Source organism: Camellia sinensis, chromosome 9 (assembly GCF_055761805.1).
Source record: "Camellia sinensis isolate YWXY chromosome 9, ASM5576180v1, whole genome shotgun sequence".
NCBI classification, from domain to species: domain Eukaryota; kingdom Viridiplantae; phylum Streptophyta; class Magnoliopsida; order Ericales; family Theaceae; genus Camellia; species Camellia sinensis.
This window is the reverse complement of record NC_138969.1, coordinates 37,319,671-37,345,967: the sequence shown is the minus strand read 5'-3', so window position 1 is coordinate 37,345,967 and position 26,297 is coordinate 37,319,671. Positions and strand designations below refer to the sequence as shown.

At 37.6% G+C, this 26,297-nt stretch overlaps 1 long non-coding RNA gene and 1 pseudogene across 1 annotated transcript; both read right to left on the bottom strand.

Annotated features, from left to right (window-relative positions):
* Positions 1-651: 651 nt before the first annotated feature.
* Positions 652-1,719, bottom strand: LOC145799067 (uncharacterized). The gene is made up of 3 exons (XR_014341065.1): positions 1,099-1,719; positions 918-998; positions 652-697 (listed from the first exon to the last, which is right to left on the bottom strand). It is a non-coding gene; the product is annotated as an uncharacterized LOC145799067 (long non-coding RNA).
* Positions 1,720-1,772: 53 nt separating this feature from the next.
* LOC145799357 (nicotinamidase 1-like) lies at positions 1,773-6,121 on the bottom strand (annotated as a pseudogene).
* Positions 6,122-26,297: the final 20,176 nt, after the last annotated feature.

Below are 26,297 nucleotides of genomic sequence, written 5' to 3'. Positions count from 1 at the left end.
AAATGTCCGTTGGCACTGTAGTGGCATTTTGAAAAAACGCCGTTATAGCTCTTTTTTTTAAAAAAAAATTGTTCTGAATCTGTTATATTTAACTTAAAAGCATACCTTTAAAAAAGCTGAAAAATAACAATAATATGAATAAAATTTTACAGCTACTTCAATATATTGACTAAATAAACATTACATGATTGTGTCTGAACCAAAATCAAACAACAAACACAATCAAAAAATAAAAAGAAAAAATAGGTTAAGTCATTTGCTTGCACATGCAGATGCAATGGAATAGTCAAGCATATTACACATCATTACACTGCAGAATAGGGATTCGTATTCAATTAATCATAATAGGTTCATGTACAACAAAGACAATTTTGAGCAGGATACATTCCCAAATCCCAGTCAACACAAAGGAATGCAGAGAGCCCGGTGAACAGTGGCGCTGACACCTTCTCCAACTTCTTCATATAATATGTAATTTTCTGCATTGAAAGGAAATTTGTTCTCTGACACCTGTTCCATGGTTTCCTTTTATACCACAACATTAATACCCTCTTTTCTCCATATGTAACTCATTTAGAGTGTTATGTGGTTTCTCATTTGTCAACATTACTAAATAAGTAATTTGTTCTCATTTAGAATGACTTTAATAATTTTCCTTTATCGATAGGTATGCCATTCTCAATGGTGCCAGGAATTGCTGCAAAAAACTTTGTCACTAAAGATAAGACAATTTGCAAAACTAAGGGTAAATGTGATTCATGATTGCAACCACACAATAGATCTGATCTATTTCATGATTGCAACCACACAATAGATGCTAAAAAAATTCATAACAATGCCTGAGGTGGCTTATGAAAATTTTCATAACAATGCCCGCAGTGGCTTAGAAATACAACATATCAAATATCAAATCAAACCTGATAGAAGGCCAAGCATTGAAGCACGAATTTTTCCATGGAGTCCAGTTCCAAATCCAAAGCAGCATCATAATCTTTCACCTTTATCATAAAATGAAATTTAGTAAACCAAAGCAAAGAAGAATTGAGCATGATGCCCAGTAGTTTAAATGGGAAAATCAAGAAAAAGAATCCCTAATACCGCTTCTCTATATTCTCCAATAGCATGGAAGGAAGAAGCTCTTAAATATAAACACTCAATGTTTGAGCTTTCAAGCTTAACCCAACGGATAAATCCTTGATGGCATTCCTGCAACTACTGGGCATATCCAACTTAAGGATTAGAGTTAGCTGAGCTAAGCTGTTCCAATGGTTTAGTACAGATTTCAGACAAAAAAAAATAGCATTTGAATTATTCATCAATTTCAGACTAAGATTTCTACCTGACATATACAATTAGTATGGCTTTTTAAACATTAATTCAATGTTGTCTTTTAGATCTAGATTTCCGAAATGGATTTGTGAGTTTTAGTTGTGACCAACTAAAAATTAATGTAAAATTTTATCATACACCAACCTTCTACACTGAAGTTGAGCTGACTTCCAAGGCGGAGGACTGGATTCTGAGGGTATAAATGAGAACCAACTGCATTCTGAAGAAATTCACAATTTAACAGTGATTTTAAATTGCAAAGAGGACTACATAAAAAATACCAGAAAAGGCTTGCACTGAAAGCAGAATAAAAAAAATAATAAATTGAGGACTTATTTAAACATAATCTAGAATTATTATGAACTCATTGGAACAGAGAGAAAATCATAAATAAGCTCACATAATCTAGAATTATATATGAACTCATTGGAACAGAGAGAAAATCATAGAATTGTTTGGATATAATGCGAAGTGAAAGTGATTGAGGATTGATGGGAATATCTATATCCATCTACTAATAGCAAATATATACTCACAGCTTTAATCTGGTTATTTTTCACCCAATCCACAAACACATTAGAACCATCCTCTTCCATTGAACCCAGATATCTATCGTAGCAATCTTTTCGCCTTCTCATTCATTTGGTTCCTTCTCCAACCATTTCAGAGCTGCACATGAGAGAGAGAAAGAGAGCCTGAGAATTGAATTTTAATGAATAGATCAAAAAAACAGAGAAAACAGAGTTCACTTATATACTAGGAACCAAATTAGATTCATCAGTGCCAATGATGCAATGAGAATAGGGATGTTCGAGTTTTCCAGGATAGTGGGAATCAAGAAATGCAAGAACTGGCCATTTCTTGTTTCAAAACACTTTTGCCTGTCTTGCCGATTCATCGATCGTTTCATTGATCTGACTGTTGGGCTCTGTGGGTGCCTGAAAAAAACACTCAACCAAACACAGACTCAACCATCATAACATAACAACTCAGTTTCAGACCACAAAGAGAACCAAACAATCTGTGCTGTGTTAAAAACTCATTTGAGATTAGCTGGTTTTGTGAACAAGCTAAACTTGGATTGATTTTAAAATCGCTAAGCTTTTTAAGCCAAGTTTAAACGATCTATTGTACAAGTGGGTTAGCAGATAGGGACAATCTAATCCATATTAATTTGAAGTAAAGAAAAATCTATCCATTACTAAATAATTGAAACTGGGTAATAATGAAAAGATAAAGAGAGAGGGGAGAAGAGAGACCAGATTTCCAGCTCCAATGGTGCAGAAGCCATTGATGATGTTGACGAGAACTAAACCAGTCTTGACATCTTCAAATAAAACTACTGATTCTTCCTCAAATGGAATTTCATTCTTCAAAAGATTTGCTGTCTTCAATACCATCTTTCAAAACCCAAAAAAGAGAACCACAAAACAATTCACAGAGCAATTTAATAATTCAACTGTCTTCAATACCATCTTCTAACTGTTATATCAATAACAAAAGGTGAACATCATATGAGAACACAGGTCCAAAAATCTTCCCTAAGATTTTCGGGTATGTCAACTGCATGTAGATTCCCAACTCCCAGTTGACTTTTCCATGGCAATTTTAAAGCATTCATCATCAAAACGTGATATCGTGTTGTTGAGAATTGCATTTTTGAAATGTATTGATAAATTATAGCTAATCTAATTCATAGGCAACTCTTTTGCTAATTGGGGCAACAAAAATTTGTAGTCCTCTTTGGCTGTTGTAATCTAACATCAACTGTTACCTTTTTTTTCACTTTGCTACCTCATATGTTTTTTTTTAGGCATTCCCTTCTCTCTACTTGATAGATTCCAACTCCTTCTCCCTATTCTTTTCTTTTTAATGTACAAATTCATCTCTAGCTAAAAATAAAGCATATAAAAAGGAGAACTGTACCCGTCCACCAGAACAAGGCTAGAATATATATAGGGCTCTAGAAAATGTTGAGAATCATGTAAATTATATCAAGCATTAGATCTTACCAGTTAATAATTCATGCTGTTCCAAATAAGCCTCAACTTCCCATATCCTCCAACTATGGATCTGATCACATTATTACAAAGACAGCCATTAAGCAGAAAATAACACACAAGTGTTTTAGTTTCATTTCAATTGAAGTATAATTGTGAAGTCCTTGTCTTCCATAAATTTGACTACGATGCTATAACGAATACATGACAAATTCAACTTAATATAAACAAAACTGAACAACACATTATTCATCTTCATGTCAAAGGATGTATGTGCTGCAGATTAATCACTACAATAAATTTAAAAAAAAAAAAAAATTGCAAAATCTCAGTAAAGCATGTACTCTTAATGTCACTAACACTAGAGCATAACCTCAAACCAGCAGAGCAACAAGAAGAAAAAACCTACTCAACACAGTTTTCTGCAAATTTGCAAGCAGTAGAACCATATCAACAATACAAGGACCAATTAACACAGCTTACATGGTCTGTGATGTATAATTGGTAGCATGACCCACAAAAATAAATGTTACAAATGACCTATAGTAATCACTATATCATCAATTTTCTGGAAGGTATAATCCAGATCATTCTGCTTTATCCATCCCAAATGAGTGTTATGTTTGAAAAAGCATAAAGCTTATGAAAGCAACAATAAATCCAAGCACTGTCACTGCATCTCTTTGGCATAAACTCTTCCAAAATTGCTTGCTTTTATACATATGTAATGTAACATGTTTGCCGTAACTGGTAACACTGGGAAGCAATAGAATATTGCTTTGAATTTTCCATTGGGACATATATTCAATTTGGGACCAATAAAAATAAAAGCAAGACACTTATTTCAAGATGGAGGGAGTATATTATATAAATTTCATTCACACCATTCATCCAAGGCAACAGCTCCCTTGGAACTAATAGATTGACATAGACATGCAATAAAGAAAAACATAATAATTTTTATTGAGACTTTGGAGACACCAAAACAGTACATAATTTTTTTCTTCAGACTTTGGAGATCTTTCTACCAACTAGACAAGAAAAACAAACAAGACATGCAAACAACTGAATTAAGTAACTGCAACTACAAAAAAGAATGTAACCTTCACAATTGAGTGACGAAGAGCGAAAGCCATCAAAAGTTTAAGACCCTATGAAACATTATCTTCAGTGTTGTCCTGAACCTCAGATTTGGTGCAAGGAGAAAACACACTCTCATAGAACGATGTTAGGATGCAAATATTTGATATAACGCCTGAAGTAGCAGTGAGAAGGAGAGATATGAAGCCTAGAAGCATCAATTATGAAAGCAGAAATCCAAAAAATAGCAACTTCAAGATGAGAATTCCAAAAATACACATAAGAAAAGTTGATAAATTTTGTAAGGATTGACATAGAAATTTATACCAAATACCTTCTTTCATTTTCTCTACAGCTTCGAACAAAGGTTTTCGATTTGTTTTCCGCAACCACTAGAATGAAAGAAAAAATATAAGCTCATCAGAACAAGCCCAAAGCAATTCATACTGATATTTTATTGCTACTGCAGTGGAACAAATTCAACTAACTTTGCAATGAAAATATGCAGAAAAGCTTAGGTCGATATCACAAATTGTATCAATTGAAACATAATAGTCCAATTTCCAACCTAAATCATAATAAATGGCAAAAAATCAATAGTGAATCTAGACTTACATTGCTTAGGCGGTGAATTGATCACTCCACAAGCAAAGAAACAACAACAAAGATTGTCATTACAGTAGCAACAGACCATGTTGGCGTTAACGCCAAAGATCTCATTTATGTTCTATTTTGTTCCATTACTTTCTAAAAAAATTTCTTTTGTTGCCAATCAAAAAAACAAAAAACAAAAATTACCAACTAAAACAGACACCATAAGCATAAGCAGCCCCAGAATACTATTACTGAATCAAATTCTATTACAATCAAAGAAACTGAAAAAAACTGTGTCAGTAACAATGATGCAGCACAGCTAAGCGGGTTTGTGCCAAACTAGGACGGAGTGAACTAACTAATTTCTTCAATCAAGAAGAATTGCAACAAAATCCCTCTAAAATTGACAAATAAAAAGGAAACCCAATGACATATTGTTATGTATATTTGAATTTGAATCAAATAAAAAGGAAACCCAATGACATATTTGAATTTGAATTTAATTGAGCAGAAGATATTGTCCTCATTTAAGAGAAATAGAGACAGAGGGAAATAGAAAATAAATCAATCTTGCCAAGCCAATATGCCTACATCCCAATTCCTGCATCCAACCCAACCAAGAAAATTTATTATATTATCAATATCCAGAGGGAGAAAATAGTTAAAGATATGAATCAAGAAAATACCTTTCTTTTCTTGGCTCTCTGCACAAGTAGTCAATAACAGGCCCACCTATGTGTAGTAGCTTGAAAAAGAAGGAAACTCAGAGAACATACCAAGATGCAAGTCTATCATTTTACATGGGAACTACACCGAAATGATTATTAGGAGAGTTAGAAAGCAAGAAATGCCAAAATGGGATTCCAAAAAAAGGCAAAATAATGGACTAGAGAGAGACAAAACAGATCTGATATTACCATGTTAGCAGATCACAGAGAGAGATAGAGATATATATATATATATATATATAGAAAGAGAGAGAGAGAGAGAGAGAGAGAGAGAGAGAACAGATCTGATCGAAGAGAGCAGATCTGCATCTCTTCATCAGCTTCTACTCATTGTTTCCAACGATCCACATCCAACGCCACCTACTTGTCCCGTACATGATCAAAGACACTAACGCCGCACTCGAAACCTAGATAAATCGATTCACCATTGCTGCTGCTCAATCTGATGAAAAAGAAGAGTTTTCCCTACAACAACTAGAAAGAGTAAAGGAACAAAAACGAAAGAAGAAAACACAAAACAAAAGCAAAATAAAAAAAGCTAGAAATCAACTAAATCGAGAGAAAAGAATTCCAAATCATTAGTTTTAGCCATGAAATTTTATAGATCTTGTGTGAATGTAGCAAATCTATATCAGAAAACCCTAACCTTGAGCCCTAGATCGATTTAGATCATAGGGATTCGAACAATCAGGAAGATATACGCTCAAATCACCAGTAGAACAAGATTTTTCAGATCAAACAACCGAAGAATTGATGGAGATCGAAGATCCGATGCCTCGAAGATCCGACGCCTCGATTTCTCTCTCTTTCTAAAGTCACACCTCTGCTCCATCAGAATAGAAGAACGTCATAGCCTTGTTGAGCCACTGTTTAAAACAAATAACTGGTGCACAAAACGAGATGATTTAGTTTAATTTTTTTGGAATTTGAAAATTTTGAACAGATTTCACGACGTTTTTGAAAAACGTCATAAAAAAAACGTCACTGTATATCCTTTTTCTTGTAGTGTTAACATTTAAAGGTGTTTAGATGGTGTTTATGAATACGCCACCTATTTAACATTTAAAGGTGTTTAAAAAATGTCTTCATTTTTGTTAACTAAAACAACACTATTTTATTGTTAGAAGTTGTTTAAAAAACTCCTTCAAATGTATTTTTTTAAAATAAAACCCATATGACCCATCTTACTCTCTTTTTAAACTAGATTGATTCAAATCCTCAAACAGATCGAAGCAAATCTCTCCTCTCATCTTAGTGTGATTAATCTTGGTCAGGTTGATCATTTTGCTTTGCCCTCAACTTAGTTCAATTGATCGATTTGTGTTGGTCTCATCTCAGGTCACATCAGATCTTCACTCTTATCTAAGAGAAGATCAAGTTAGATCAAAGATTTTGATCAAGTGAATTAATGTTTCATTGCTAGTTGACATGTTTTCATATTATCTGCTTATTTTTAGGCAAATGTTCATTTGAATGGGAAAGGGAGTTAATGTTACATTTGTTATTTGAATATATTGAAATAGTAGCAAACCCATATTATTTTTATTTTGTTGATATTTTGGCTATTTTTTTGGTTTATTATAAGGATTTTTTTAAATTATTTTTTTTAAGCATAATTTCAAAAAAAAGAAAAAGAAACAAACTAGAAAAAGAGCTATGATCGCATTTTTACAAACGGCACTACATAGTCAATGATACAATTTTTAAGAAAACAAAGCAAGTTATGACAACATTTTTAAAACGTCACTAATATTGGTGTGACAACATTTTAACGTTAGATATCCCATTTACCTATGTTTTTAAAACGCCGCCTATAATCTTTTAACAGCGTTTTTAAAGCGCTATAAAGCTATGACAACAGCTGCGTCTTCAGAGTTTGGCTATGAGCATCGATAAATCTTTTAGTGGCGTTTTGGACCCCTATAGTGGCATTTTAAAAACGCTACTAAATGCCAAATTTTGTGCAGTGCAAAAATGGTATACTCCAAAAATATAAACAAAAAGGGGAAGACTAATATTTGATAAAACTCAATTGTAAAATTCATTATAGTTAATTTGGGGAACAATAATGGCTCAAAGTTTTTGGAGGCCTCAAGTAAAACATTAAAATAAGATTTTATCCTATTAAGTTTTTGAAAAGTTGAGGTCTTTAACAATAAATTTTTTTTGAAATTTTTGTGTAGGCCTTAGGCAACAACTTAAGTTGTTTAATGGTTGAGCCACCTCTAGTTGGGGTGCCAACATCTGCAATTTTAGGGTTCAATGCAATTGGCCATGGAACTATCTTTGAAATAATACCTGACTATGCACTTTAGTTTACAAATCATTAGGAGATTATATAATTATCCTTAAATGATAAGAGGTAATTCATACATAAACCAAATCATATATATTAAGGGAAATTTGTCTTAATATATATATATATATATATATTAATTGAAAATAGAAATAGATTTAGAGTTGGGCTTTCTTCTAATTCTCATCTAGACATATGGGTGCTGCCTAAACCTATTTTGATGATTTGAATAGTTTATTTTCTAAAATGTTTCATATATATTATCCACAAATAAATTAGTCGATTTTCTCTTCTTTTCTTTTCTTTTTTTTTTTTTTTGATCAACAAAAGGAAAACTTTATTGATGACATACATTCATATGAGATTACATCAATAAAGGAGGGAAGTGCATAAAACTCAATCATGAGCTAGCACAACTACAAAGGTTGGAGAGGAACCAACACAAGCCAAAGGAAAAGAAAAGAAGAAAAGAGAGGTGCAGACCCACACTACTGCTGCAACGTGTTGCTGCTGCTACAATGCCACACAGCAACAAAGCACAATGCACAATACTGCTGTCAATTTGATAATTATAATTTATTCAATATATCGTGTTTGTTACAAAAAAAGAAAAAGAAAAAAGAAAGATAATTTATTTAAAAAAAAACACTTGTCATTCATTTTAGACAAATACAAAAGAATTAAAATGCTGAAATTATCAAATTGATTTAATTTTTTTTTATTATTTATAAATGGTATATACGAATAATTCAACAAAATAAACATTGAGATTATAAAAACGAAACTCATGTAAATTTTACAAAATCAATTGACATCCTCCAATTTAAGATCTAGACTGAAAGAAAACCATACTAATATTACGTCACTCACTCGATAGGCAAGTGACTTATTGGCTAAAAACTTCTTCATTATCCTAACTCCTTGTGTCCATTTGTTTTCAGAGGCAGAATGAAAAAGATTCATATTAAGAGGATTGTTAGTGAGGGAATTGATAATGAGGGGATTAAGTAAAATTGTGATTATTTTGATGATAGTTGTTGGTGTAGGGATTGTTAAATTATTTTATATAAAATGTTAGGTCCCTTTATTGTCAAATCCTCGTACAAACTCTGTTTTGAAAAGTTGTAATTTTTCCTAGTTTTTTGTCTTTCCCGCTCGAGCGGGACCATTGGCGCTCGCGCGTAATATGTGATGTCTCAGTAGTTGGTCGTGTCTGTAAATATACTGAGAAGTGTGATTTCACGCTCGAGCATGTGTTCCAACGCTCGAGCGAAAACCTGTTTGGTCACACGCGTATTTTACTGAAGCCGCTCGAGCGGGCTGTCCTATGCTCGAGCGGAGATCGCGACCTCAGTTTTCTATTTATATCTGGTTTAGGCTGATTTTAGGGTTTACTTTTCCTAGATCATGTTTAAGAGTCTTAGGGTTTTGTTTGAGGTTTTCTTCTGAAAGTCGTGTTGAGTTTTCCTTGATGATTTGAGTGAGTTCTAAACTCATGGTCTAAGATACATACATCAAGGAGTTTGTTACTTCATATTCAAGAGTGTTCTTCTTCGGTGGAATCTGGAGATTCACGCGTGGAGCTTCAAAGGAGTTTGATACTAAGCGTGGCCGTTGATTCGGCATTAGAAGTTGTGGATTTAACTTCAGATTGATCAATTCCGAGACGAAGGCTGTGGCAAAAGATTTACAGAAGCTTGAAGACAAATTTGATGCGTTTGGTAATTTGTTGGTTGTCTTTGTAATCTTTCTTTCTTCAGTAGTGGATTGATTAGTGGCGTTTCGCCCGTAGTTTTTTTATCACAGTTGAAGGTGCTTCAATTGTGGTTTTTCCACGTAAAAATCGTTTGTGTCGATTTATTGCTTTTTGAAAACAACAATCTAAACCACTTTCATAAGTGCTTGTTGATTTAGATTGTGTGTTTTGAATAGTTGGGAATTGGTGGAATTAAATCTTTGTCTAATCACGAATCACTTAGGAATTTCAATTGGTATCAGAGCAGGTCACTCTTTGTTTTTATCAAAACTATAGGAGTGTGATTTGTGTGACTAGTGATGTGGATTCAAATTGTGAAGGTAACTCGACCCATAGACCTCCTTTACTCGATGGTACAAACTATTCTTATTGAAAAGCTTGTATGAGAGCGTTTTTAAAATCCATCGATGAGAAAGTCTGGCACTGCGTGATCTATGGGTGGAGTGAACCTATTGTCACCATTGATGGTGTTGATATTCCTAAACCCCTTGATAAATGGGACACAACCGATTACCAAAACCCGAGTTGGAACAGTAAGGCTCTCAATTCTCTTTTTTGCTCCATCATGCCTGAAGAGTTTCGTCGTATCTGCACGTGTGAGGTAGCAAAAGAGGCTTGGGACATTCTTGAAACAATTCACGAAGGCACTACTTCTGTCATAAGGTCAAAACTTCAACGTCTTACCTCTGCCTTTGAAACCCTTTTTATGCATGATAATGAGACGTTTGATGATTTCTATGCAAAACTTAGTGACATTGTGAATTCCTGTTTCACACTCGGTGAAAAAATCCCTAAAGCTAAAGTTGTTGGAAAGATTTTGAGGTCTTTACCCGAGAGGTTCCAATCAAAAGTGACAACCATTGAGGAGGCTCAGAATGTTGATACCCTCAAGCTTGATCAGTTGGTTGGAAACTTGCAGACTTATGAAGCCCACCAGATTTCTAAGAAAAAAACAAAAAAAATAGTGTGGCTTTCGCTAGTACTCATGAGACTACAAAAACTTCAGAGACTGAGTTTGATTTAGAGTATGAGATGACAACTATGTTTACTAAACAGTTTAAAACAATTTTGAAGAAAAAGAAGCCTAATTTCAGAGACCCTATTTCAAAAGACAAGAGTAATGAAAAACCCAAAACTTTTTCACCAAAACTTGCTCCAAAAACTGAAAAGAATATTGTAAAGGGGCAAGGGGTCAAGTGTTATGAATGTCAAGGGTTTGTCCATATTGCCCTTGTATGTCCTTCGAAAAAGAATCGGGAGAAAGTCTACACAGTGACTTGGGATGATGAAAGCGGGTCGGAGCAAGAACCCGAAAAACCTGAATCCGGTGAAGACGGGGATAGTGCTTTCGTGGCATTTTGGTCCACTTTCTCTCAATCTCTTCCAAAGCCAGCAGAATTAGCTCGTGGTCAAAACCTGCATCATGCTCCCACCTTTGATGGGAGTAACTACTTGGATTGGAAGATTAGAATGAGGGCGTTTCTGAGAGCTTTCGATCTAGAAGGCTAGCAAGCCATTGAAGAGGATGTTGAAAGTGTTGTCAATCCAAGCAATCAGAGAGTTCTGACTACTATTCGTGGAGCTATTTCTGTTGAAGAACAGCAACGGGTTGTTCACTGTAGAAAGGCTAGAGATGCATGGGAAATTCTGAGCCAATTTCATGAAAGAGGAGATTCATCTTCACCGCCATCTATCACCTTTCCTGTCTTAGTTGCTAGACTGGATGAGGTCAAGGAGAATGAGGAGCAAAAAGAGGATGATGAAACATCAAAAGACAATGATGAGATTAATGGTGATGAACTACAACAAGCCTACGGAAAGCTTTACGAGGAATCTCTAAATTTGTCCAAAATCAATGACAAACTCTCTCTCAAGCTCAAAGCATGTGAAAGCGAGAATGTCAAGCTAAAAGGAGAACTTGTAGCAGCAAAGCAGAATGTCATCAAGATCTCAAGTGACAGGCAAGACCTATGTGGAAAACTTCTATCCTGTGAAACTGAAAGGGATGAACTTCTGAAAGTGTATTCCACATATGAAGAGAAGCTTGAAAGCCTTGAGATGTCACAAGCTACATTGGAAGAGATAGTTTGTCAGAAAGATGAAGAACTTCGTATTGCTAGAGCCACAATTTCCATGTGGAACAAAGGTTCCAAATCAATAGAAGACATCCTCGGGTTTCAATAAATGGGCTGTGACAAAAGCGGGCTAGGCTATGGTGCGACAGCTCACAAGGGACAGGCCTCTACATCACATGACTTGAAGACTCAGGCAAAGGGAAAGTTGAAGGTAGACCATCCCTCTCTTCATCTACCTAAAGGGGGTAAGATCAACAAAAGGGAGGTAAAACCTATTTTTATTTGTCATCACTGTGGTAGGTATGGACACATTCATCCTTATTACTTTGAATTGTTTGGTAAGGTGTCTCAAAAGGGTAGAAATTCAAATACCTTTTGGGTTAGGAGACAACCTTACATGTCTAGGTGGAATACCAAGATTCATGAGGGTGTTCACAACGCCAAGACATTTACCAAGACCGTTAGACCTGATTTTGTTAAGACCAAAAAGATTTAGGTGAGAAAAGATGATTTGACTTGTTTAGTTGTTCACACTGCTCTAAAAGCACGTGACTCACACATGTGGTATCTTGATAGTGGGTGCACTCTTCATGTGTCTGGTAACAAATCCTACTTCACCTCCCTTGAAAAATATGAAGGAAGAATTGTTACCTTTGGAGATGGCGGCACTTCTAGAGTCATTAGTAAGGACTCTATAAGTGTTGCTGGTCTTCCCAAGCTGGAAAATGCTTTACTTGTTGATCGTCTTAAAGCAAATCTATTGAGCATTAGTCAAATGTGTGATTCCCACCATGAAGTATTGTTTTCAAAAAATAAATGTGAAATTTTGGATAAAAAGGGAAATACTGTCTTACATGGGGTTCGCACATCTGATAACTGCTATGGGATCGTTACTACTAATGATCTCACTTGTCACTCTGCCATCATAAGTAACATTGATTTGTGGCATCAAAGATTAGGTCACATGAATTTCAAAGACCTAACTAAGATAGCCAACAAAGAGCTTATGAGAGGAGTACCTAAACTGGGTAAGAATCTGAACCATGTGTGTGGACCATGTCAACTTGGAAAACAAACCCGTGCCCCTCATAAAAAGGTGAACAACTTAACAACCAAATGTCCTCTTGAATTGGTTTACATGGACTTAATGGGACCTACTCACACTGAAAGCATCAGAGGTAAAAGATACATTTTTCTAACTGTTGATGATTTTACTCGATTTTCGTGGGTAAATTTTTTAAGGGAAAAATCTGATACGTTTGATGCTTTCCAGGACTTAGTCCTTAAAATCCAAAATGAACAGGGTGTTTCCATTGGGCGTATCATAAGAATCCGAACTGATCATGGTCGTGAGTTTGAAAATAGTTCGTTTTCAGATTTTTATGATATGCATAGAATTAAGCATGAATTTTCTGCACCTATTACTCCACTACAAAATGGAGTAGTTGAGAGGAAGAACAGGGTGGTTCAAGACATGGCTAGGGTCATGCTCTTTACTAAGAAACTTCCTCCAAAGTTTTGGGCTAAAGCCCTAAATACTGTTGTTTATGTCATAAATCACGTGTATTTAAGGCCCGACACTTTACAAACTCCATATGAATTGTGGAAGGGATTGAAACCTAATGTAAAATACTTCAGAACTTTTGGGAGTAAGTGTTACATTTTCAAAGATAGAGAGCCTTTGGGCAAATTTGACTCCTGAAATGATGAAGGTATTTTTCCAGGGTATTCAACCACTAGTAGGGCTTTTCGAGTCTATAACCTGCGAACTTCTTCTTTAATGGAATCAATCAATGTGGTTATAAATGACACAGGTCCCCCTACTCTAGCAATAAATGAGGATGACAATGGTGAGTCTCCAATCCTAGATACTGAACCACAAAGTCAAAGGGAAGCTGAGGTTCAAGCACAAGAAGTTGAAACAGCACCATCCTCACAGGTAAGTCAAAGTCCAAAGAGTGCACAAAGAGACATCACTCTTGATGCATTTGTCATCACAAGTCTTGAGTTCAAACCATCAGCACGGGTGAAATTGAATCATCCAGCTCAACAGGTGATTGGAAGTGTATCGAATCGAATGAAAACCCCAAGATAGATTCGGGATAAGGTATCACATATGTGTTATGTTTCATTAATTAAACCTAAGAATTTTAAAGAGGCCTTGCTAGATGATAGTTAGGTCAATGCTATGCATGAAGAATTAGGTCAATTTGAACGTAACAATGTTTGGACTCTAGTTTCCAGACCTAGAGACATGAATGTGATAGGTACCAAGTGGATCTTTAAAAATAAATCTGATGAGAATGGTACTGTGGTTAGAAATAAAGCCAGGTTGGTTGCTTAAGGCTACACACAAGTAGAGGGTGTTGACTATGATGAGACGTTTACCTCAATTGCATGCCTCGAATATATTCGTATTTTACTTGGTGTTGTATGTTTTCTTGGTTTTAAATTGTTTCAAATAGATGTGAAAAGTGCCTTTCTGAATGGGTACTTGAAAGAAGAGGCTTATGTTGAGCAACCAAAAGGGTTTGAGGACCCTAAATATCCAAACCATGTCTACAAGCTAGACAAGGCTTTGTATGGGTTGAAACAAGCCCCTCGGGCTTGGTATGATAGACTTACTACCTTTCTTCTTGATAATGACTTTCAAAGGGGTAGTGTGGATAAGACTCTATTTGTAAAACATACTAAGTCTCATATTCTTGTTGCTCAAATTTATGTTGATGATATTGTGTTTGGATCCACTGCTGATCATCTTGTGAAAATATTTTTCGGATTGCATGACACATGAGTTTGAGATGAGGTTGTCTTATTTCTTGGGTCTTCAAATTAGACAGTCTCCTTCGGGTATGTTTGTTTCTCAGACTAAGTATGCCAAAAATCTTGTGTCAAAGTTTGGTCTTGAGTCTGCCAAACATACACGTACTCCCATGAGCACCAGTCTTCACCTTTCCAAAGATTCCTCGGGTATTGATGTAGATCCTACCCTTTATAGGAGTATGATAGGGAGTCTTCTTTACCTACAGCTAATCGTCCTGATATTGCGTTCAGTGTAGGTGTTTGTGCCCATTACCAAGCCAGTCCTAAAGAGTCTCATCTTCATGCTATCAAATACATCATTAAATATGTTAATGGGACATTGGGGTATGGGGTTTGGTTTTCTACTGATACTAAAGCTGAAATTACTAGTTTTTCTGATGCCGACTAGGCAGGGTGTGCTAATGATAGGAAGAGTACATCTGGGGGGGGGGGTGTTTTTACCTTGGGAATAATTTGATTTCCTGGCATAGTAAAAAGAAAAATGCCATCTCTCTTTCAACTGCTGAGGCTGAGTACATTGTTGCAGGGAGTTGTTGTGCACAAATACTGTGGATGAAGCAAATGCTTCATGATTATGGGATAGAACATAACACTCTCACCCCTTTTTTGTGATAACACAAGTGCCATAAACATTTCAAAAAATCCTGTCCAACACTCTCGCACCAAACACATTGACATTCGTCATCATTTTATTCGAGAGTTAGTGAAAGAAGGCCTTGTTGTTCTTGAGCATGTACCCACTGAGCATCAAAAAGCTGATATTTTTACAAAACCCCTTGATCTTCTTCGGTTTGAGTTTCTTAGAAAGACCTTGGGTGTGGTGCTCAGTAACTAGGGTGTTACTTGTTTTTTTAAGTGGGTGTGAGTGCTTGGCTTTCTGTATACTTGGATGTCATAATCTCATGGTCATTGCTTCATGTTATCTTTGCATCAAAAATGAATATGAACACTGCTCATGCTACTTACAAGATCTCATTCTTCTTTGTTCATAGCTCATTCTGAATGCCCATACTCATTTACTTCATAATCTCATTCTGTACACATCCTTGAGATAAACTGTTGGAGGGGTTTTTGCACAAGTGATCAAAGTTCTCTATGGACCACTAATAGTGTTTCTTGTACTTTGACAGAGGAATTGACCGGCACTAGTATATCATGGGTGATGTTGAGTCTCTTAACCATTTACCATCTTTGTTCACTTCCATGGTTTCTTCCTCAATTCATTGAAATTCGGGCATTAGGAAAAGGCTACCTCAGAGGCACCAACCAGGCCATCCTTTTTTATTTTATCCTTCTCTAGTTTGGTCTCCATACTCTTGAGCATGCATGCCACCAGTGAGTGCCCACAAGAAAGAAAATTTGAAAAAAAAAAAAACAAAAACAAAAACAAAAAAGGAATCATTGATTGAGGGGAAGCCTCCGCGTTTACTCAACAAATACCCCGTGATTCCTAGTGGTTTGACTTTTCTCTGTGATGTTCAGTTACTCTTGTTAGAGGTCCAGCCATCTGATCACTACAAGGATTAACTATAACTTTGTGATTCTCAAGGATTGCACACACACACATTATTTTTGTGAGCTCTCATGTGTGTTTTTGAGTTATGCATTCTCATGTTGTTTATAATCATTGATTAAATTCTATCTGACTTGTTCATGATCTTGTGATTCATTTTTTTTACGAAACAAGTTAACAGGATTCATGGTTGATGGCTAATCTCATCTCAGTATTACAGTCTTCTAATTGGACTCCCCGTTGGTTACAGGACATCTTAGTTGATTTTTTGTTAAAAAAAAAAAATTGATGTCTTGTCCCCGCTCGAGCAGACAATCCCACGCTCAAGCGTGGTTTTGGGTCTTGCAGCATTTTGTGCCATGTTTTGCAGTTCTGTGAGGGTTGTTTTGGCACTCGAGCGTCCGTTTTCCAGCTCGAGCGTATCCGCGTGTGCTTCTTTTCACGCTCGAGCGTTAAACCCAACGCTCGAGCGGACTGGTTTTGTTTAAATTCTTTCCGCCTCGACCCTTCAGTTCATTTTTTCCCCTAATTTCTGTCTCTCTTCCCTAGGGCTTGGATTGCGACCTCATTGGGCTTGATTTTTCCATCCCACTTCCTCTTCATCTCCAATTCAAACTTGTTAAGTTTCTCTTTGTTTTTCCTCTGTTATTTTGGCTCTTGTGAAGGTCGTCTTTAGGTTGTATTTTTTTTGTTTTTTTTTTGTTTCGTTTTTTTTTTCTTTCACTTGCCTCACACACTCTCACCAAGTCTTGGTTTCATCTTAATGGTGAGTTTACTGCGTTTTTATGTAGTTTGCTGTGTCCATAGTTCTAGGGTTCTTCGTTATTGATCTAATGCCTTACATTGTGCTCTCTCATCTCTCAATTATATGTTGCTTTGATGAGTTTGGTTCAGCTTTGCTAGGTTTTGGATACAAATTAGTGTCTTATTTTCATTATACTGTCATTCATATTATGCTCTGAGTCTGTCATTGTTATTATGCTAGGTTTTGATATCTTTATAACACTGATACTAATGTTTACTGTGCTCTGTAGCTTTGGTTTTTGGGATTGTTTTGTTTTGGGTTTCAGTTGTGTTTGGTGTCACTATGTCTGCTCCCAAAAGACGCAAGTCTACTGTGTCGCGTCCTTCGTTTAATCCTGATAGATTTCCCTCTGCCAAATAAGCCAAGTTATTTTGAAAGTCGTTTGCGTCTAGGACTGTTCATCTCGAACGTCATGTCCAGCCCAATACCTTCGAGTCTATTCCCATCCGTCCTTTGTTTGATCCATTAGGCGGAGACTTGGTTTTGTCCTTCTTCAGACGCCAAAATCTAGACTGGGTCCGTGAGTTTTTCTGCAATATTGAGAATATAGATGATATTGGTCCTTCCTTCACCACGTGGGTTCGAACTAAGTCCATCTTTGTCACTCCCGAGCTTATTAGAGGGTGTAGACACCCCATTTTTGACCGACCTTAAGACTCAGACGTCACCAATTGAGCGCTCGGTGATGTTGCATATTGTGCTCGTTCTGAGGTTGCGGAGTCTCAGCTACGAGCCTTGCCTCCGGACTTTGGGGCTCTTTTGTGCTTTGCCTCGGTTTGTGAACCGGGTCCTGTTTTCTCTATTTTCTCTTCTCGAAGGGAGGGAGAGGTCTCGTAGACCATCTCTTAGTGGCCATAGGCTACGCTTCATGGTCGTAAGCCATTTTTCCTATTTGAAGCCCGGTTTCCGGTTTTCGGAGCCGTCGGCCGTATGCCCCGGTTCGGGACCGCTTAACTACCTCCGTTTACTCCGGTTTTTGGCACACATCTTATTTCCTCCCTTTAGAGGGACACTGTGGCCCGGGAGACCACCTTCGTGGTCATACGCCACTTCCGGTGCCTAACAGCCTGTTTTCAGGGTCCCGAACCGCGCGTTTTGGCCCCCAAACCTTCGTTTTGCATCTGTTTTGGTCCGTTTTTAGTAGAGACCCTATTTTCACTATTAGGGAGGTGGTAGGATGGTGGCCGGCCACCTCTTTCCCTGAAAAGCCAGTTTTCTCGTTTTCTCTCTCCAAAAGCTGATTTTTCTGGCAGAAAGCTGGTTTTTCTCACTTTTGAGCCACATTTTCTGGCTTTTCATACCACCATGGTGATCTACTCATCTGGGAGGCCACCAATATGGGTAGGCCGACCAGTAATTCTTCTTGACCCTTTTGAACCTTGTTAAAAAGCTAACTTTTCTCTCTCCTGGGCCACATTTTCTGGTTTTTCACCACAGGGCTATGTTCTACTCATCTGGGAGGCCACCTTTCTGGGTAGGCCGACCAGCAATTTTGCTTGACCCTTTTGACCCCTGGTCGGCCGACCATAGGGAGTGGCTGGCCGGCCACCTTAGCTGGTCGGCCAGCTTTCTGCTTTTTGCTTTTCTCAAGTGCAACACAGTTGTGCCAGCTGTGAAGCACTTGACCCACTGTCCGAGATTTTGAGCCTCGTTTTGATCCTTTTTAATTGGTTTTGCCCCCTTGCTTAACTTCTTGGAGAATCTTGACTCTTTTGTCAAGCTTCTTGAGGAAGCTTGACCATTTTGGTCTAGCTTCCTCAAGAAGCTTGACCTTTTTGGTTAAAGCTTCTTTGAGAAGCTTTGACCCCTCCCTTGGCTTCTCCAAGAAGCCTTACTTCTCTCCCTCTATATAACCACCCCCCCACCTCATTTTGCAAGGGTTAGAAAAATTTGGCCAAGGCACATGCACTCCACCCTCCATAGCCTTCTTATCCAAAGCTCCAAACCCTAATTTTCTTGGGCATTTACACTACACCTCTAAGCCTAACACCTCCACCATCCATTCCAGCACCTTGGAACTCATTTTTAGAGGTTCAAAGCTCACTTTCTTGGTCCAGGGTTGGCTGCATTGTTGTGCTACAAGGGTAAGTCCTCATTTCTCCCTTTTTTGCATTATTTTGCTCTATACCTTAGCTCCATTTGCAAGCATTTTTGAGCCAGAGTGTAATCTGAAAATAGTCTTATTTTAAGCTCCTCTTCATGTTTGTTTAAGGGCACTTGGCTGTTTGAGGTCATCTACTTTCCCTTATCTTCTATCTCTCTTTTAGGGCTATTTTTGCATCATATTTTAGGCTTGTGAACATTTTCGAGATTTGTCATAAACTGGAAAAGTTCTTATTTTGAGCCCATCTTCAAGTTTTATTAAGGGCATTTTTCTGTTTGGGGTCATCTTCCCCTATGCATGCTTCATCTCTTCATGATTAAGGCTATGCATTAGAGCATTTGCATTGGCCATGGTTTGGCCTCTTAGCCACTGAAATCTAGTAGATTTTTAGTGGCTTAGATGCATTTTTAAGGGCCAAAATTAGAGGGGGGGTGACCCCCTCTTTCCTTGTCTTGTTTGGGGTCTTTTGGGCTTCCAAAGGGACCCTATTTTCATGCATTGAAGTCATGTTTCAGGCCCAATTTTGTGGGTTTTAAGGTCTGCCTTGGGTCTGTCCAGCCCCCTTTTGATCATATTTTATGTCTATAATGCATGTGTAAAACAATTCCATTCAAGGCCTTTTGAGGGAGCCTTTCATCGTATGCTTCCCAGAATATTTCAGGGCCTATTTGGTGAGTTTTAGGGCTGTCATAATCCATTTCTAGAGTTGGTTTTGCCATGCTAAGTGTCTATCGTGTATGTCCTTAACAACCCCTTGAATGGCCTTCCAAAGAAGCCCCTCATTTTTGCATGCATTGGCTGCATTTCAGTGATTATTTGGGCGTATTTTGGCATGTTTTGTTCACTGTTTTTGGCTAGTTTGATGAGTTCTCATTTGCTTCATATACATGCCATGTAAACCATGCTTGCTAGCCAATATTGCATGCTATTTTAGTCCATCATGTTAGCATCTATTGGCCATACTCTATACTAGAAATGTGCATATTTTGGGACTGCCTTTGCTCTGTCTTTATGCTTCATGATCAAATAATGCTTTCTTTGTGCGCTTGTGGTTCAATGCATGTGCCTAGTTTTGAGTTTCGGGGCTTATTCCATGCATCGGGTGCCATATTTCCATGTTTCGGGACCATTTAGCATCATGTTTCAGTGCAGAAATTTACATGTTTGGATGCCATCTTGCATCCTTTGTCATGCCTTGGTAGAGTGGTATTTTATGCCTTAGGTTCGGTCCTCGGTTTGCGTGCATGTGTGCACGCATTTCGGTTGTCTCATTTTCATCTAACGGATATTGATGTGAGTGTGGCTGAGGTCCACTCATGTTGGTGTATGTCCATTATGCATTGTGTATGCCTTTTCAATTGATAACATTACGTATGCTAGGTTGCGTGTTAGAGCATTGCGTATGCCATGTTACGTCGAGCATTGTGTATGCCATTTCATAGCATTGTGTATGCTAGGTTGTATGTTAGTCGCATTGTGTATGCCATCTCATTTGCATCGTGTTTGGGATAGGAGTTAGCCCAAGCACGGGAAACGAGGTACGTTTCGTACTCCGAGTGACGGAACGTGTCTCAATTCCCCGTCGCCGACACTCCGGATTATCCATGATAGAGTTTAGGTCTTGTTGTGTTTTCATGTGCATTTATTTCATATTGAGTCGTGCAATTCGACTCCTCGGCCATCATGCATCGATATGCGTGATTGGTGGCATGAGGATCGAAGACTACACTCCCTGAAGAGTAGTTATGCATACATATGTGAAATATTTTGCCATGCCCCTTTGTTGCTCTCTGTTGCAGTAAATTAGAAATCAGCGGCCTTTTGGAGCGTTGCGCAATATTCCGAAAACAATTGCAAATAGAGGCAAATTGGGGCATCGCAATGGATTTCCGCGCCGGGCAACTCAAGCGTGCATCTCCCATCATTCGGAACAGAGCTGAGGCAGTCTATAGGCTTGCATGCTAATTTACTCGTTTTCCTAGATTAATTTGTTAATTAATTAGGGTTTTGTAATATTTAATTATTCATTTCGGACTGTACTATTTATTCGGACTGTATTATTCTTTTGGACCCTCCGAGCGAGGGCAATGTTGTAATAAGTGTGCGTGCGTGTGATGTATGTCTTCCAACCCCACGTCTTTCTCCCTTTTATTTACCAGCTTATGATGGTTAGATTAGGGCATGTTTCAATTAGCATATAGTATGATAGCATGTTTGCATTCATTCATCAGTCTTGCATACACCGGGCTCGACGCATCATACTAACTGCATTTGTATTTCAATTCCGAGTTGAATACTTTTTAGTTGTAGCATCATCATATGCCATGTTTAGAATAGCCGAGCCTATCTTAGTTGTATTTTGCATGTGCTGCATTAGGCATTTCTGTATAGTTAGGATCATGCATGGATTTCTAACATAGTTTATGTTTTGGCTTGGAGTACTCGGTAAGTTTTACGCTTTAGCATCCTTGCATGTGTGTGAGTGACTGCCATGATAGCATGCTTACCATGAGGCTATGTGCTTATATGATATACCTACCTGAATGCCTGTGGGTGAAGGTTGGGTTATCCGAATTGGAACAATTCATTAAATGCGAGTTTTAAGCCCACTAGATAGTGGCAAATCATCTTGTTTTCTAAGCCCACCTGAGGGTGGCAAATCCACATTTTAGCCTACTTGCGAGTAGCAAACCATTTTCAAAACAAACATGAGATGTGTTGTTCCAATTCAGGCGACCCAGTCTATACGTGTATGCTGTGCGCATCACATAGTAAATCTAGGCTAATAACCGGAATAAGAACGCATAATGTTTTCAAAACTAGATATCATGGTTAGTAGAGGCCGATCTTTGATCGGGCGAGCGGGGGTGCTCACGAAGTGACCTTCCTCAATCGTACCCAAGTTCCCGAGCCGAGGCAACTTTGGTGATGACGGACACGTGACCTTAGGCAACGAGTCAGGGTTTCCTAAATTTTCCAAAATAAAATATTTAGGTGGCGACTATGTATCTGGCAAAGCAGTCCATGTTTGGCACTTCTTTCAAAAAATCTGTTTTCAAAAAAACGATTTGCCGGATTTGGACTCTTTGATGATTTCATCGGTCTTGCATTGCACTCTGCGAGATTAGAGACAGGACCGTGACATTGAGTCCTGAACTGTAGTGAGCCCAATGAACAAAACGGAGGGATTTCCTCCCGGGACGTTCGGGGACGTCTACAGAGGGCTTTTTAGTATTGACCGTGTGTTTCCAGAACATTATCCTTTTCTGGTTCATCCTACTTTTGATTTTAATGTCATGGCTAAAGTGTTGTGTGGTGCTCCTCGTAACTGGATCAAGGGCACTTTGATTAAACAGTTTGAACTCCTTCCTAAGTTTCAACTGCTTAATCTTGTTGTGTGTGCTAATATTATTATCACAACTCACTCTTCTGAAATCAATCAAGAACAAGGGTTCATTCTTTTCTGTATTACTCATCATATGTCCATCGATCTTGCCACCCTCATTCTTCGTAAGATGATTTCTATCTTTGGTAACAAGCAATTAGGTCTCCCTTATGGTTGTTTAATCAACCGTCTCTTGTCCCGGCTTGAAGTTCCAGTTTTAGAGGATGATGAGTATACCTTTCCATCTAGGCCCTTCACTAAGAAGACTATTTCCCAGAGTCGTGCACATGTTAAGGGGGAGTCTTCTAGGGTTACTACTTCTGCAGGTATAACAGCTGGACTTGTAGAGGAGGCAGAGATTGATGTTGCCATAGTTGGTGCTGTGGAGGATGATGTTCCACCCTGGACTTTTCATGACCAGCTTCGACATTTCGAGGAGGTTGTGACACAGCGGTTGGATTTTCTGGATGCTCGGTTTGATGCCTTCGATGGCCACCTTGGACAGTTGGAGCAGTCCGCTGTCCAGACTACTACTCAGCTCGCTCATATTATCTATTTGCTTTAGATCCAGCAGCCTCCTCTTCCCCCTGATGCTTGACACAGATCTCTGTTTGTTGGACTGTTTTACTCCTTGTCTCTCGGCCAAAAAGGGGGAGAATTTTTTAATGTTTGAAGATGCAGTTTGGATATTTGGTGGTACAGTTTGGATATTTGGATACTTTGATATATTTTCGCATACCGTTTGGATATTTGGTGGTACAGTTTGGATATTTGGATACTTTGATATATTTTGGCTATAGTTGTTGTTGTTGTTTTTTTTTTTTTTTTTTTTTTTTTTTTTGTATATCTGTTGTTTTTGTGGACTTTCGTTTATTTCATAGTCATCTGTTTTGATATCTTCTTATGCAGTTCCACAGTTTTTGTTTTTCTGGTGTGTTGCTTGCTGCCTCACAGGTGGATGTTTGATGGATTGTTCAGATGGCAGCTCAACGTATTTTTTGATTACATCAGCTTCTTTGTTGATTACAGAGTTGTTTTGTTTACTTATCCGCTAGGTTGTCAGGTTGTCTAGTGCATGTGTTTTAAGGAAAATTGTGTAGAAGAGTTTTGTCTGGGAATTGACAAAGGGGGAGATTGTTAGGTCCCTTTATTGTCAAATCCTCGTACAAACTCTGTTTTGAAAAGTTGTAATTTTTCCTTATTTTTTGTCTTTCCCGCTCGAGCGGGACCATTGGCGCTCGAGCGTAATATGTGATGTCTCAGTAGTTGATTGTGTCTGTAAATATACTGAGAAGTGTGATTTCGCACTCGAGCGTGTGTTCCAGCGCTCGAGCGGGCTGTCCTACGCTCGAGCGGAGATCGCGACCTCAGTTTTCTATTTATATCTGGTTTAGGCAGATTTTAGGGTTTACTTTTCCTAGATCTTGTTTAAGAGTCTTAGGATTTTGTTTGAGATTTTCTTCTGAAAGTCGTGTTGAGTTTTCCTTGATGATTTGAGTGAGTTCTAAACTCATGATCTAAGATACATACATCAAGGAGTTTGTTACTTCATATTCAAGAGTGTTCTTCTTTGGTGGAATCTGGAGATTCATGCGTGGAGCATCAAAGGAGGTTGATACTAAGCGTGGCTGTTGATTCGGCAGTAGAAGTTGTGGATTCAACTTCAAATTGATCAATTCCGAGGCGAAGGCTGTGGTGAAAATTTATAGAAGCTTGAAGACAAATTTGATGCGTTTGGTAATTTGTTGGTTGTCTTTGTAATCTTCTTTCTTCAGTAGTGGATTGATTAGTGGCGTTTTGCCCGTGATTTTTTATCACAGTTGAAGGTGCTTCAATTGGGGTTTTTCCACATAAAAATCGTTTGTGTCGATTTATTACTTTTTGAAAACAACAATCTAAACCACTTTCATAAGTGCTTGTTGATTTAGATTGTGTGTTTTGAATAATTGGGAATTTGTGGAATTAAATCTTTATCTAATCACGAATCACTTAGGAATTTCATCAAATAATAAAAAAAAAATACAACAACATTAAACATTTATGTTAAAAAAAATGCCTAACATGTAAAAAATAAATAAAATAAATAAAACAGTGATATTTACTTAACAAAATATTAAACATTAATGTTCAAAAAAAAATGTCCAACATGTAAAAAATAATATATATATATATATATATAAAGTCCGCTGAACTATTTTTCTAATACCACCTCTACATCCTCTATCCCAATCCCCTTTCCAAGGCCCAACTTAATCCGAACATTCATTTCAATCCCTTTTCTTTCTCCCAAAATAAACACAGCATTAGTGAGACTCACCTCAACCTCAATCTCAATCTCAATCTCAATCTCAATCTCAATCCTCCATCCATCTCTTGAAACAAATAGGGCCTAGGAGTGATCTCATTTTTTCTTTCTCCCTCCGCCACCTCGTGTTTTGAAAATACTAAAACTAATATGTATATTTAGTTCCTACCTACTATTTTTTTTTTTTTTTTGTTTTTTTACTTTATCACCACAAGATTACAAATACAAACTACACAATTTTTGTCTTTTGATAAAACCTCCAATTAATAAATGTCATAAAAAAGAAAAAGAATAAAGAATACTCGTTTGTTGAATATTGTTTACTTGAAAGTACTACGAAATATATTCATATTGTACTTTGTAATTTTTAGGTGGAATATTGTAGAGGGAATTACAGTCCACCAATATTTATACATGAAAAAGTTTAAAATTTTAATTATTAATGTTTGTAAAATTTATCATTGATGTGTAATTTTTTTAAAAAATTTGCACTGAACTAGAATTTCCCCAATATTTTACTTTATCATCATTTCATTAATTATTAAAACAATTTGTTAGGTTTTATTTATTGGCAATCCCGTTTGACAAAACTCCTTTGAGTTGTAATTTTATTCGCACTTTTATTTCAGTAAGGCTATGAGCGTTTAGATGCGAATCCAACCCGAATTGTGCTTTTCAGAGAAGTTTGTGATGCTAATGCTTTCAAGATTGCCACTTCGCTGATTATGACGGGGATCGAGCTGCCCGGTCAGCTCGCGGGGGTCCAGGGGGCAGCGCCCCTTGGCGGGTTCGGGGCAGCGCCCGAAGCAAAATGCAAAAATGCATTAAAAGTTGCCTGTTCGATCATGTTATATTTTTCCAGTTTTTCCAGTTTTGGCCTGTCCGCTCGAGCAGGGAAAGGGACGCTCGAGCGGGGATAAGAAGCTCTCAGCATCTCTGCAGTCGCCTGCAAAAGTACTGGATAGTGTGATTTGCCGCTCGAGCGGCAAAACCGACGCTCGAGCGTGGAGCCTGTATGAAATCACAGAATTTGAAGTCTCCGCTCGAGCGGGGAAAAGGGCGCTCGAGCGGATCGCGCGATCCCAGATTTCCAGATTTGTTAAGGAGTTGGTTTGCTTCTGAAACTAGGATTGCTTTGGTTTTCTATAAATAGTTGGTTTTCTCCCAACACTAGAGGGACTTCTCCAGATCTACTTTTTGGATCTTAAGGTTTATATCTGGAGATATTTTGCTAGTTTCTTTGATGTTTTATTGAGTATTCAACTCATGGTTTAAAGAGAGTACATCAAAGGTTGTGTTTTGTTCTACAAAAGAGAGAGTTGTTCTTCGGTGGATTCTGAAGAATTCGAGCCTGAAGCTTTGGTAGATTCCGGGGTGGCTCATCGTAAAGACAATTCCGAGGTGAAGACGGGTTGGAAGAGGCACATAGAGGTTGGTTCAATTAGGCGTGGATTCGCTAAATAATTGAGAGTATACCTGTGTAATTCCTTTTAATCTTCTTAGT